Genomic DNA, 15210 nt, shown 5'->3' with positions numbered 1-15210 from the left:
CAGTGAAACTCTTAGTTAAGAGAATAATCTAAAAAAGGACAATAGCAAAATAGCAAAAATACACTTTATAGAGAAAAGCATAAAAAGGTAGATTGCTGTCAGCTGTTCTCCACTAACCATATTGAATATAAACATAAACTGTATTATATTTTAAGTATTTTGGACGATTTTATTTCCATTTGCAAGTTGCAACCAAATTGCATGCATTTCATTTGTATTATTTACCAGATATACAGACCTAAACACTATTTAATTTTCAAACGGTTCACTAATAAAGTGAGATGTGAAGTGGTATGAGTGTGGTCTTGATTAAGCACATATTCTTGATGCATGGTATTCATGAGATTCGTCTGTGGTCATGTGATGCATTGGTAACATCTTGTTGCATTAGATGCCCGTTGGCCCACATATACACTATATTTCAGCTTTGTATTATATTCAATCCTAGAAACCATACTCACTTCAGTCTTTTGACAGCAATTGTCAAATTGACAGCAACTTTGACAGCAACTGTCTCAATTGTCATCACGTGACAGCTGGTGGTATCTGTTGTGAACAGAATAAGGAAAATCATGAATTGTATTTTTCTGAAAAAGAAAAGGAATAATGTCTACACATTATTAGTTTACTGGCATTCTGGCCATTTACCTAACACATATATTTACAGCTTTAAAGGGGCTATATTATGTAGTATTCAGAATTGCTTGTTATTAGCGACACCATTGGCCATTAAGTGAACTGCAGCCAGCACCTTATTGCTCGTGCTCACACTACAAGAGACTGAATGTGATTCAAGGCTCGATTAACTCACGGTGAAGTTCCTTTTCTTTCTTTGCTGTATACTTTGCAGTGATATACTGTTTGCGAACACCGCCGTCCACGCTACTGAAACCGACCTTTAGATTACCTTAATTTGTAGCCTAAATATGTGCTGTGCGTTTTCCTCAATAACAAAATAAACATACAACAAAAATTACAGCGGTGAGAAAACAGCAGTTAAGAAAGCATCTGATCATAGCGATGTGAATACACCAGCTCTGCAACTCACCGGCATCATCGAGAGATGACGTAATTAAAATAACACTGTTATGATAGTTTGATTCTAAAGTAGGCTACATCTGAGACTATAGACTAGATCTGGCTATGTGAGACTATAGTTTGAATTAATCCCTTTCCTTGCATGACACATGGACATTACAGTACAGAATGACTCTTAAGCATTATCCTGGACATTGTATAAAATTTTATGTGTAATAGAACGGAAGAAAGGCTCTCGGGAGCGCGTGTAAACGTCACATTCTTTAGATTTTCCCGGCAAATCCGACCCGAGTCCTTCAAGGAAATATCAGTCAGGCTTTCATAGAGAACCTAGGAAGTAGGGGGAAGGTCTCGTTTTTTAATTTCGTTACAAACTGTTCAAACATTAGCAATAAAAAAGCGACATAAAAATAACATGTTTTTAACCCCTTTAAAAATAACAACAACATAGTGTGTTTCAGAACAAACTATAATATTCCTCAACAGAGATATTAAAAATCTTAGCGTTTTTATGTATGTTACTGATGTAGCTACTAAAGATCAGAAAGACAGCAGTAGGCCTACCATTTGATGCTATGCCATAAAATGAATGCATGTGCCTTTGTGTTCAGCGATTAGGCATTAGACCATTTCAGAATATAATATGAGGTAAAGGAATATTTGAAAAAAAATACAAAACATATACAATATATCAAGTCATGCAGCATTGCAATGTATATGCCCAATTAGTCAAACATATGTACTGTTTGTTAGCAGGTAAGATTAACGCTTCTAAATCTTCATATTATAGCATAGTTGCTTGACATGCAAGACAGATTTATAATGGTACATTGCCATCTGGAAAACAGCATCAAGCTTACAAAGCCATTAAAAGAAAAGGTTTGAGATAAAGCATATGGATCAAGTGAAGAATTAAACTTTTGTTTCTTTTTTTTTGGTGGGCTTTCGACACCATAAATGGCTTGATATAGCACTTAATGTGCTCTTAATGACAGGTTTACTGCTGTCCTCATGCCTTCTCTGATCACTCTCCTTACACTACTTAAAGTGAATGAATTCATTAAAAATAACTATTCACAAGATAAACCTTTAAAAAAATAAACAGGTTCATTATCGTCAGATTGTTAACTGTTTAACATAATATAGATAAATCTCAGGTAGATGGCTTACTGAGAGATTTGTGGCACTATTAATACTATTAGTATTCATTATTAAAAGTATTAACACTATTAGGTATTAATCTCAGATTTCTTATAAATTTATACAAACTTTATATAGAGTGCATCAATTAACTTTTACTTGCACGTGCAGTGATACCCAGTGCTATTTTAGGGTACGTTTACACAATAACTTTGTACTAAAAATGGAAACGTTTTTTTGGGGGGATTTTTCACGTACAGATGACAACGTTGTCAAAACGATCCCGCTCACACACATCCGCGATAACAACTAGAAACGCTGTGTTATGCTGCCTGGCCAGTAGATGGCGATGTCACTTTCTAAAGAAACACTATGGGCCCTATCTTGCACCCAGCGCAATTGACTTTGTACACCGACGCATGTATCATTCCTATTTTGCACCCGCGCACAGCGGACTTTTCCCTCCACAGACGCACGTCGGTAAGTTAGGAAATGAACTTGTGCTACCGGGGGCGGTTCAGCGCAAAGTGGAGGCGTGTTCCGGCGCAAACGTTCCCTGATGCTATTTTGCAGGTTTAGAAAACAATTCCGCCACTGACTTTAGACTAGGTTTTTCCTGGTCAGTGGCAGAATTGACTTTAGATAGTCTAAAGTCAGTGGCGTGTTGCGCATGTTATTTATATGCTATTTTAAGGGCGCATGCTGGCCATAATCAATGTAACGTGTGCACAACGCACATACACTTTGCTTATCTTATCTACACACAGACGCAGTAGTTCTCATTTTTATAAAACCATACATTATTACAAGGAAAAATATTACCACACGAGGGAAATCATTGTTCTGTCCATGAAGATGTGAAAAATAGGCATAAATCTAGCTTACACATTTACCCAAATTATTATACGCCTGTTTAACCGAAGCTAATTTGGGTGTGTTTCTCCATCCCCAATGTCACTTTTCTGTCTTTTACGGCCCTGACGAGAACGTCGGTCTCCTCGGCTGTGAACCGCTCCTGGTGTGCGCCTGGCAAATCCGCCGTTATAATATCAATCCGCCATGGAACAAGCGCCTGCTCTTAAAGGGAATGTGAGATGTCGCTCTGATTGGTTTATTTCACGTTACGCCCAAACCACACCTATGAGTAATGAAGCTACTTCAGACCAGCCCATTTTAGATTTGCGTCGGGCGCAAGAGTCATTTATACCGCCGGTATAATAGTAACAGCGCCCAAGACCCGCCCACAAAGTTACTTGCGTTTCACGCTTGATACTTGCGTTTCAGATCGTTAAAATAGGGCCCCATCTCACCTCTGAGAACAGATTTAATTGTAATGTAGAAACATGCGTTTTCTGTAAAGCTGCTTTGAAACAATATGTATTGTGAAAAGTGCTATACAAATAAATGTGAATTTAATTGAATTTAATAGTTTACACGGAGACGATAACAATATCGTTTTCAAAAACTTTCTTAAAAGTTCTAGTTTTCAGGCCCCCAAAATTCTGTTGTCGTGTAAATGAGCGGCCAAAAGGCATACAAAGTTTTCCGTTTTTAGTTGAAAAAATGGTGTCGTGTAAATGGCTCCTTAGTTATTGATATACACATAAGACTGATTTCTTAAAATAACACACAGCAACTCAAAATGCATGATTTGAGGTATCACATTCACAAATGCTGCAGGTTGAGTTACGTACTGAAGGTTGTGGTTCATGGCTGAAGAAAATATACTGTATAAAAATATACAGACTTGCAGCACTCAAACAATCAATCTCATCCTGGAAGAGCGTTTGGTGGAAAGTAGGGAAGTAATTAAGGTTTATGAAGTGAAAATCTACAACAAACATTAAGTGATAGCTTGAACGTAGATCTGCCCTTTGGTTTTCACCATTTTAGTGACGGATTATTTGAAGTACCTGGGATTACAGTGACAGTTTTCCTCTCTCCTCCTCAGTGAAGAGTCTGTGCTCGTGACTTGAAGAGACCAAGCAGCTCAATTGATATGACATCAGCTAATTCTCTGTTGACTTGTTATACAGGCTGAGATGGCCGTGTTTGAATCTTTAAGCTCTGTACTGCTACAAGGCTCTCCGGGGGCCGGTGGACTTTAGACGGAGGGGCACTTCGCCTGTGCCACGTTACGGAGGGGTGTTGAGCGAGCCTCGTCACGTTAGAAGTGGAATCTGTGGGCTAATTAAACCCTCCGAGACCACGAAACGCAGACCAGATTTACAACTCTCGCCATAACTGTTAAACCAACTCCTATTTATCGCTCAAATTACAGACACTGCACCCATGAGTGGACCGCAGGCCAGACGTCAGTGGAACTGGATTTTATGTCACACTCAGGATGAAGGTGCGTGTACTGTATGTGTGATGTTCAAAGCGTGGAGAAAACATTTTCAATCAAGATATGGATGGATACAAAAATCTGACTATAGTTGCTTGGCAGAGACTGTTGAAATACTTGCCAGTCATTTGCTTTTAAGGTTAAAACCCCAATATATTTATTTAAAAAAAATTGGATTGAGAAAGACTTTGACAGAAAGACAGACAGACAGACAGACAGATAGATAGATAGATAGATAGATAGATAGATAGATAGATAGATAGATAGATAGATGGATAGATAGACGGATAGATAGACAGACGGATAGACAGATGGATAGACAGATGGATAGATAGATAGATAGATAGACAGACAGACAGATAGATAGACACATAGACAGACGGATAGATAGACACATAGACAGACAGATAGATAGACACATAGACACAGACAGACAGACAGACAGATAGATAGATAGATAGATAGATAGATAGATAGACGGATAGACAGACGGATAGACAGATGGATAGACAGACGGATAGATAGATGGATAGACAGACGGATAGATAGATAGACAGACAGATAGATAAATAGACAGACGGATAGATAGACACATAGACAGACGGATAGATAGATAGACAGACAGACGGATAGATAGATAGACAGAGAGATAGATAGACAGACGGATAGACAGATGGATAGACAGACGGATAGATAGATAGATAATAGACAAATGGATAGATAGACAGAAAGATAGATAGACAGATAGATAGATAGATAGACAGACAGACAGATAGATAGATAGATAATAGACAAATGGATAGATAGACAGAAAGATAGATAGACAGATAGATAGATAGATAGACAGACAGATAGACAGATGGATAGACAGACGGATAGATAGATAGATAGATAGATAGATAGATAGATAGACAGACAGACAGATAATAGACAGACAAATGGATAGACAGATAGATAGATAGACAGACAGACAGATAGATAATAGACAGACAAATGGATAGATAGACAGAAAGATAGATAGACAGATAGATAGATAGATAGACAGACAGATAGACAGATGGATAGACAGACGGATAGATAGATAGATAGATAGATAGATAGATAGACAGACAGACAGATAGATAATAGACAGACAAATGGATAGACAGATAGATAGATAGACAGACAGACAGATAGATAATAGACAGACAAATGGATAGATAGACAGGAAGATAGATAGATAGATTGAACGATAGATGATAGATAGAATGACAGATGGATAGACAGACCAATAGATACGTAGACAGATGGACAGACAGACGGATGGATGGATGGATGGATGGATAGATAGATAGATAGATAGATAGATAGATAGATAGATAGATAGATAGATAGATAGATAGGTAGATAAATAGATAGATAGAACATTTCTAGTAAATTCCTCTTCCTGTTATTCCAATTCAAATTATAATAAAATTTATTGTGGGATCTGGTGTCTATAATCAATCGAAATAAGGCTCCTAGAAGCACAACTGAGAATGACGTTACATTAATAATGATTGCGAGTGCAATCCCAATCATGATGCATTAATAAAAAATAAAAAATAAAATTGCATTTTTTCATTTGCATTCTTTGCATTTACAATATGCATTTGTGATTTTTGAGAATTGAACCAGTGATCTTGGTGTTGCACTAGTTGAGCTACAAGAACATAATTTTGGTTGGTTGGTTGGGGGGTGGGGGGTGGGGGGACGACTAAAATACTAAAAATCATAACAGCACATCAAGGCATGATTTAAAAAATGCTCTCTTAATGCATAAAAAACGGTATATTTTCAACGTACCTTCAGCAAATTCATGCGCTCGCTGCAAACACACATTGTTAACACAAAAAGAAAGCCAATCTAAAACAATCTATCTAAAGACACAAGGCTGAATGGGTCCAAGCGAAGGGAAAGTTTGAGGTTGAAACTCTTCCAGGCATATTTCCTCTGCCTGGCTGCAGAGGAGAGAGTATGCTAAGATAGAAAGTATTATTTTCCTAAATGGAAGGTGTCAGATGGTCACGCTGAGGTGATCGGCTGTTCGAGATCACTGCTTCCCATCTGCAATTTGTGACGTGTGAAAGATTCAGCCCAAATGTGCTCACAAACTGGAAATCCACAGCACTTTTTCTTATCGGTGCCAAGCAAGATAACCAGCTGCTTTACAGATCAGGGAACATATCATATTAATATCATGGAGTGTTGTGATATCATCTTGTTTGTAAAAAATATTTTTGTTAACTAAGTGTGGTGGGATGGCAACCTCTGAAAGTGGCTTTTTTATTTATTTATTTTTTATTAAATCTAATTTTCGCACAAAGTATGTGAAAAGCTTTTGCATATTAGGCCACTGGCTGGAACAGGAATTATTTTGTTTAAATAAATGGAACACTGCAAATTTATTTACTACGGCTTTTGCGTTTCGTTATCATTACTAGATGATAAAATTGTACGCTCGTGTGGAATTACATGCCTTCATTGTTGAAATGCCCCTCTAAATACGAGGTCAAAGGAACCCCATTCATGGCTTTAATGGTAACGAACATGATCAAGGCATGCATTCAGATGACACCTCACCACTCATGATGTTAATAAATTAAAGCTAATCTTGTTAGCGTAGCACTGGGAGCAGTGCTTATGAGGTTTTGCATCACTGCAATTAACAAATTACTTCCACTATCAATAACAAATCTGTATCTACACCATGTTCTTGTATTGTTTTCCTCTGTATGGTGACATCTTTAGCTTTTTGAAATGTTATAATGTGAGCAGCTAAGCTGTTTTACATCATATTTTTTAAAACAAAGTCAAATTATTAGAAAGTGTCCCACTTTATAGTATGCAGACTTCATATACTAAACCATATAAAATAGCAGTCTAGACTAGTTAGGTTAGAATGGATTTTTTGTTTTGCCTGTTTGTATCATCTACCAGGCATAAATATCATACAGATATCACCATTTGAGACATCATTCAGGTCCCAATCACAGTGTGGATGACGGTTTATGCTATTTGTGAAGTTTATTATTTAGGAGATTGTCAGATCACTAACTCTATGAAAAATAGGAATAGTGATACTTGCCATTAAACACTAATTACAAAACTTAGTTGTTCTCTGTGGACTGTTTCCCACAAAAAAACACTACAGAAGAAAGAAAGAAAAAAAATAATAAAGGTTTAATATATACATAATTTACATATATTTTAATAAAAAAATCCCCCAAATAATAATGCTTAAAGAATACAAAAATGATATATTAAATTATAATTATATATCATAAAGTTGAAATAATAGTTTTAATGAATAGAAAACGTTTAATAAAAGTAATGTAGGTTTTTAATAAACTATCATTCTATTTATTTTACTAAGCCAGGATTATTATCGTTAACAATAGCTAAAACTTGAAATAAGATAAATATTAACTGAATATATATATGTATATATATTTTTATTTATTATATATTATTATATATTTTTTATTACATGAAATAAGATAAAAAATTAACTGAAAATATATATATAAAATATTATTATACATTATATATATGTATATATATAAATATTAAAAAAATTTGTTTACTTTAAGTTGAAGTACTTGAAATAAGATGAAAAAATTTACTGAAAAAAATATATAAAATATTATACATTATATATATATACTGTATATATATAAATATATAAATATTTAAAATTTTTGTTTACTTTAAGTTGAAGTACTAAAATAACTACAACAACAAAAAACTGACAAAAACAACAAAACTAAAATGAAAAATCCAATTCACATAGAATATCATTGATACTAATATGACACTGATTCTAGAATCTATGACAGATCATTGTATAATTGCTGTGATATGCTAATACGTGGTGTATATTCAGTAATTGTATCAGGATGATCTCTGAGGAACATACTGAGACTGCGGCCCACAGGGGTGTTGATTAGGTGTGGAAGTTAGGCGCGCTGTGTCTCCATCACATATGGGGTTCTAATGGGCGACTCCCAGTCCAGGTGGGCCCTGGTGTTTAGAGACCTGCAGACGATCACTCATGACAAAGAAAACAGCAGAAGAAGAGAGAGAGAGAACGAGAGGGAGGTATCAGGGTAGTGGGGTGTACCTTAGGGAGCAGCTGGGCAGCTAGGACAGAGGCATGATGGGATACTGGAGGAACACTGGCATGTGTGTGTGTGTGCCACTAGCGGGTAGCCACCCTCAGGGTTGGCAGCGGCGAAGGATCCGTGTGCGCTGGAGCGGCCGTGGACGCAGTGGCGCGATCACCTGGGGAAGGTAAAGCCAGCGGAGCACAGCTGATGCTTATTTCTGGGGAGAACTGGGAGATTTTATTCATTAAAGCGGCGCCCAAACACTCTCAGCCTTAAAAAATATATAGAAAAAAATTGAACAAAGAAAACCACATGGGAATTGGAAGTGTGAAAAGAATCAGATGCTAAATGATTATAAGAATATGTGATTTGAGGTCGATCATGTAAGTTTATCGCATTTGAAACACAAGCATAATTTCTGTATAACTGATTCACAAAAACATTCGGTAACACTTTACAATAAAGTTCATTAGTTAACATTAGTTAACTACCTTAGGTAACATGAAGTAAGAATGAACAATAATTATACCGCATTTATTGATCTTAGTTCATATTAATTTCAACATTTACTAACACATTATTTCAAATCAAAAGTTGTATTTGTTAACATTAGTTAATGCACTGTGAACTAACATGAACTAACAATGAACAGCTGGATTTTCATTAACTAACATTAACAAATATGTAATAATATAAATACTGTAAAAAAATGTCATGTTAATTATTAAATACATTGATTAATGAACCTTATTGTAAAGTGTTACCAAACATTCTTACGTAAAATTCAGCATTCAACATGAAAATATTTAAACTTTGGTTTTTATCAATATGTTTTATCAATTAAATTTAGCATAGACGTATAAATGCACACTCAGACATATTCTGTATATTTAATATATTATTTATATTATTAATCAATAATCATTTGTATATTTAATGTTATTTAATATATGCTACTGTTCAAAAGTTCAGGGTCAGTAAGATTTTTTTCTGAAATAAATTAATACTTAATACAAGGATGCATTAAGTTGATCAAAAGTGACAGTAAAGGCTTTTAAAAAGTTACTAAAGATTTCTGTTTCAAATAAATGCTGTTCTTTTGAAATTTCTATTTATCAAAGAACCATGAAAAATAAATGGATACCGGTATACGGTTTCCACAAAAATATGAAGCAGCAACATCAACACTGATAATAATCAGAAATGTTTCTTGAGCAGCAAATCATCATATTAGAATGATTTCTGAAGGATCATGTGACACTGAAGACTGGAGTAATGATGCTGAGAATTCAGCTTTGATCACAGGAATATATTTATATAATTATTATTATTATTTTTTTTTATTAAATGAAAGATGGAATATATATGTTATTTAAATTTGTAATAATGTAATAGTATAAAAAGTATATACTGTACCTGTTTTTAGTGTACACAAACACACATACTGGTCATCCTTAGCTATAACACAACCCTTATTCCATCTAAAGTAACATCATCGCCTCCTTTTGCTAATCTTACACCAACATTCCCAGTCTTTAATTTCTCTCCGCTCTTTTGTTCTGACGCCAGCGGTTCCCCTTTTGAAAATGTGCTTTCTGTCTAATATGGTCAGCGCCACACAATTACTCCCTCCAGTGAAAAGTGAAACAAACGCAGGGCATGCAGAGCATTTTGCATTATCTGCGCTCCTTGGATAGTCTAACAATAATAACTGTAAGACAACGTCAAGCCGAGGCTGCCAAGCTCAGCTAGCACTTATTGGAACTTCAGAAATGAAGTTTGAGGTGAAATGGAGTGCTAAAAACAGTCAGATTCAGGAATTCTGCCATGTTGTTATGCATTTTTAGAAAAATATTAATACATATATATATTGTACAGGGCGGGCTTCTAAGGGAAACCCAAGTAACTTGTATTCTGCATTACCAAAACGTTGATCTTGTGACATTCACATTTGAATTTAGAGGATTTTCAGATGTAATCATGTGTGTGAATATATATATATATATAGAGAGAGAGAGAGTAAGAGAGAGAGAAAGAGAGAGAGAGAGAGAGAGAGAGAGAGAGAGAGAGAGTAAGAGAGAGAGAGAGAGAGAGAGAGAGAGAGAGAGAGAGAGAGAGAGTAAGAGAGAGAGAGAGTAAGAGAGAGAGAGAGAGAGAGAGAGAGAGAGAGAGAGGTAGTAACTGATTACAGTACATATAATCTAGATAATGTAATTAGATTCCAAAATGTAAATACTTGTAATTAGATCAATTACTTTAGATTAATCAATTGCTTTTTAAAATACTCATAATCAGACTACAGTTACTTTTTTTATTGATTTCATCACTTAATATTCAGAAAATGGCAGTAAATTATTCAGAATTCATTGTCTCCCTAATTATTGTTTATTAATTAAATTTTACTTTCTCAAAAATGTTGTGGAATTACACACAGAGATTGGCCACTAGTCAGGCGACTATAATTACATGTAGAATAGAGAGGCCATAATAAAAAATTTTTTTTAAATTGAGGTTATAATTTAACTTATTTATGATTTAATTAATTATTAGCTTTTCATGAATTTATAAACCCCCTGCGGTTCCTTCTCAAACCCTAGATAGGGCAACCCTGATGTAATGTAATGTTTAATGCACTTGTTGTTGATGACAAAAATGATTTATCAATATGGTACAAGATTATACTATTCAAATCAACGTTCTTAACAAGTTAGGTCAAAAGTAATCTAAAAGTAATCTAAAAGTAGTCCGATTACATGTAATAGGTGATCCACTGAAGGCAAGTGGAGAGATGAGAACCCAAGTGCAGTTTATTACAAACAAAACCAAACATGAAACAAAAACATGGCGTGGCATGAAAACTCAAAACAAGACATGATCATGAACAGGACTCACAACAGTGGTTACAGGAGACAATACTTGACAAAAACACATGGCAAACATGAGGGCTTAAATACACAGACTAATGACGAGACAAGGGACACCTGTGAACAATGAGACAATTAACCAATGACAAGACACATGGCAGGATCACATGACAAACAGGGAATCACATGACAGACATGGAAACATGACATGAACAAACCCAAAAACAAAACCGTGACATTACATTACCTAAAATGCGTAATACAATAGATTACGTTAATAACAAAAAAAAATTATCATGTCATTTGTATTCAGTAATGGACTGCAATTTGTAATTACACATCACTGATATATACTGATATATATGAAGAGTTCAGATGCAAAAGCCTCTAAGTGCCATCGAAAATTTTCTTCTAGAATGATCATTTTTATCAAGCTCGTATATTTAAGTTCAATAATTTCATTTAAATGGCAATGCAAATTACCTATTAATTGTCATTTAAGTGAAAATACTGAACTTAAATATACAAGCTTGATAAAAATGATCATTCTAGAAGAAAATTTCAGATGGCACTTAGAGGCTTTTGCATCTGAACTCTTCATATATATATGTATATAATACAAGAAATTGCAAAAAATGCACCATAAAATTGGTCCATACAAACTGTGTTTTCCCCAAGCCTTCTGTATCCACACAAGCTCTCAAATCTCATTCAGAAAGACACGTGAGAGCAGAAAGCATTTGGCACAATTGAGATTTGAGTGCTTTGGTGGAAGGGAAGATTTTCATGATAAAATGACATGAATTTCCATGTATTCCTCACAGAAAGCTATCGGACGTCTTCAGCAGACTTGGAATATGATGCATGAGTACACACTGAGAAAAACAATAAGTCAAATTTACTCAATTGTTCTTTGGCACGTTTTTGCACGAATATTTTTAAAGTAAATTTCACATATGGAATTAAGTAAACTCTACTTAACTAAGTTAAGTGAAAATTAACAAAGAAAATAAGTAATTTTAACTTGGCTAGTAAAAGGTTGAGTAATATTTATTTAGTAGAAGTTTCCTTTGCAATTCATTTCACTTTAACAATATAATATTGAATTAAGTATATGCTTTACTTAAAAATACCTAAGTAATTAATACAATAGATATTGTGATAAGACAGCATATCTACATATCAGAAGTTAAGCATCATGTGAACGCAGAGACCTCAATACTTGGTAGACAATACACAATGACGGTAACATTTGATGGATCGTTTTTGTGTTTGAATGTGTAATTTTGAGCACTTTTGAGTAATTTTGAGTCACAAAATGGCACTTTAATAATCCTAACAACAAAAGCAATGATGAAACAGTGTAAATACAGTTTGAAAACAGTGAGAAATCAACCTCATTAATTATTCAAGGCCCAGTGCATGATGGGAAAACCAGTATCAGAAAACTTAAGTAATTTTAAACGTTGATATTTACGCTTTCATTTCTACACGCTTGAATTGAGTACGAATATAGAATTTACATAATTTTTTTAAACTCTTGCCTGAACTAACTTTTTCATGTAAATTACATAGTTTTTTGTCTGTAGTATTTACTTTACCACAAAATCATTTTTATCAGTGCAGCAGACTTATGTTATGGTGCTTTTGTCGTCATTACTACAAAAAAAACGACTAGGGCTTTTGAACAACTTGGAAAAAAAAATGAACAATTCGATTATGAGAAAAGAGTGAAGCGTGTTCATAACATACCTATATATGCATCCGTCCAATCAAAAGCCGTCTGCTAAATTGCTCATCACTGATATTACATATGAACGTCACACGTTAATGACATCTGTAATGAGAAAACACAGAAATAACACTACATCCACAGACACATTAGGCCCAAACCCAAGCATGATTTCTCCACAGTACGGTGCAAGTATTAATAAAGAGATTTTGTCAAACGTAACTCGTGTTTAATTGCCGTCAGGGCGGTTTGACTGAATCCGTCCTTCAGCATCTGCATTGCTGAGCTTCTCTCCCCCTCTTTTTCTTCATCTCCGTCTCATATCTTTCCCCCTACTGCACCCATCGAATTGGCACCAAACCCTTCAAGATGTCCCCAGCAGGCTCTTGCTTCGCTGGCCGCGTAGTAGACTGTGTGGTTTCCTTTAAACAGCTGTAATTTGTATTTCCAATCACTGTGCTGATTTCTGCTCATTATATTGCTGTTTCACACCGGTAAGTGAGCAAAAGTTTGGATTGATTGACTCTAATTAACTAAAAAACGTTCCGAGCCAGGGGTTTATTACCATGCTAGCTAGCCACAAATGTCAGAGACTTTCACAAATTATTATCCTGTTAAGATGAATGTGTGGGGAGGCAGGGAAGTGTGGAGACAAAGAGAACATATATTATTTTCATGACGAATTTGTTTATCGCTCTTCTTTTTTTTTCTCCACATTTTCAGGTGTCTTATTTTCCAATTAAATACACACAGACTCAGCATCTGTACACATTTCAAGGGTTGTCATCGCCTTGTGTTGCAGCATGAAGCCTGTCTTGTAATTATGATCTCTGTTATTGAATTGGCCGTCAGAATATTATAAATTTGACACTGAAAGTCTAGCTTTAATCGTGCATTCAATCTGATTTTACTTTAAGTTGAAGTGTGTAATTTCTGAAGCACTAGCGTCAACAAATGGAATTGCAAAAATGACGATTGCATTCAAACATAACTTTCCCAATGCCAATGACTGACTTACAGTTGTCCTTTCATATTATTGAAAATAACAACAATATTACACATTATACCTTTAACTGTGACCTCAAATCGGTCAAATAACAACACCTATACAACCATTAAATTCGTCTTGATTTTGGCTTAGAAAAGCTAGTGTACAATACAGCATGTGTGTATGCGTAATAGAGTCGTCTGGCGGTTGCTAACCCACTGTAAGGTTTGATGCATGTTTCTGTTGAAATTAATGGCAGTGGTGTTTCCTGGCCTGGTGTCATTTATTTTACAGGATTGATTGGAGGCAGGAGGAGCAGACAAATGTGTTTGGGAAGTGTTCTAATTTAAAATCTGGCTGCCTGACCTGGAAGAGAAAGCAAAGAGACAATCCATCCTTCAAAAAGATGACCCGGGTGTCCGAGGTGCCAACAAAGTTTAGTGCACAAACAAAAAGTGCATGATATGAAGCACATCAATACAAGACAATTGTGCATACATGTATCCTCAATATGCAGTCATGTGTTGCTGTATGTTAACCTGAATTTCATATGCCTACTCTACTAAAGTGTAGAACTAGACTAAATCAAAAATACATGTGATACAGAACCAAACCTGACTAAGGAGTGTGTGCCACTAGTGGTAACCATTTGGAATAGCAGTCTGTTTGAGTGGCCCAAATGGCTGTTTTCAATAATATTTATAAATAAAATGTAAAAAAAAAAAAAAAAAAAAAAAATTCATAATAAATTTATTAATAATAAAAAATAAAAAAATAATAATAATATGTAATTATTTATTGAACATTGGCATTTTATCAAGCTGTTTAATGACTGTTTCAAACAAGTTTCATATATTATTATGATTTAGTAATAGTAGTAGTAATAATAATAATAATAAATTATTAAACATTGGCATCCTTATCGGTTTAACTGTTTTCAAATAAATTATTATGATTAATTATTATTATTAATA

The sequence above is a fragment of the Leuciscus leuciscus genome (assembly GCF_965113295.1).
Source record: "Leuciscus leuciscus genome assembly, chromosome: 11".
Classification (NCBI taxonomy): Eukaryota; Metazoa; Chordata; class Actinopteri; order Cypriniformes; family Leuciscidae; genus Leuciscus; species Leuciscus leuciscus.
This window is presented reverse-complemented; position numbering follows the sequence as displayed.